The sequence below is a fragment of the Nicotiana attenuata genome, unplaced genomic scaffold, assembly GCF_001879085.1.
Source record: "Nicotiana attenuata strain UT unplaced genomic scaffold, NIATTr2, whole genome shotgun sequence".
Classification (NCBI taxonomy): Eukaryota; Viridiplantae; Streptophyta; class Magnoliopsida; order Solanales; family Solanaceae; genus Nicotiana; species Nicotiana attenuata.
In genome coordinates this window covers 288,090-288,446 of record NW_017670502.1, presented here as the reverse complement: position 1 = coordinate 288,446, position 357 = coordinate 288,090, and positions in this window count along the sequence as shown.

Genomic DNA, 357 nt, shown 5'->3' with positions numbered 1-357 from the left:
ATATATATATATATATATATATATATATATATATATATATATATATATATATATATATATATATATATATATATATAGTATAATATAGTATATAGTATATTAGCTCTAAGCTATATTCGATATATATATATATATCGAATATAGCTTAGAGCTAATGTTATAACGACTATAGCTTATATACTATACACTTAGTATATATATATATACACTATACTATGCACTATTAGTGCATTAGCTAATATTATATTAAATATAGCTTTTATATATATATAGTTTAAGAATTAATTTAGGATTTTTAATTTATTCAAATTAGAATTTAAAAATCAAAGAAAAGAAAGAACAAAAAATGAGGGGGTG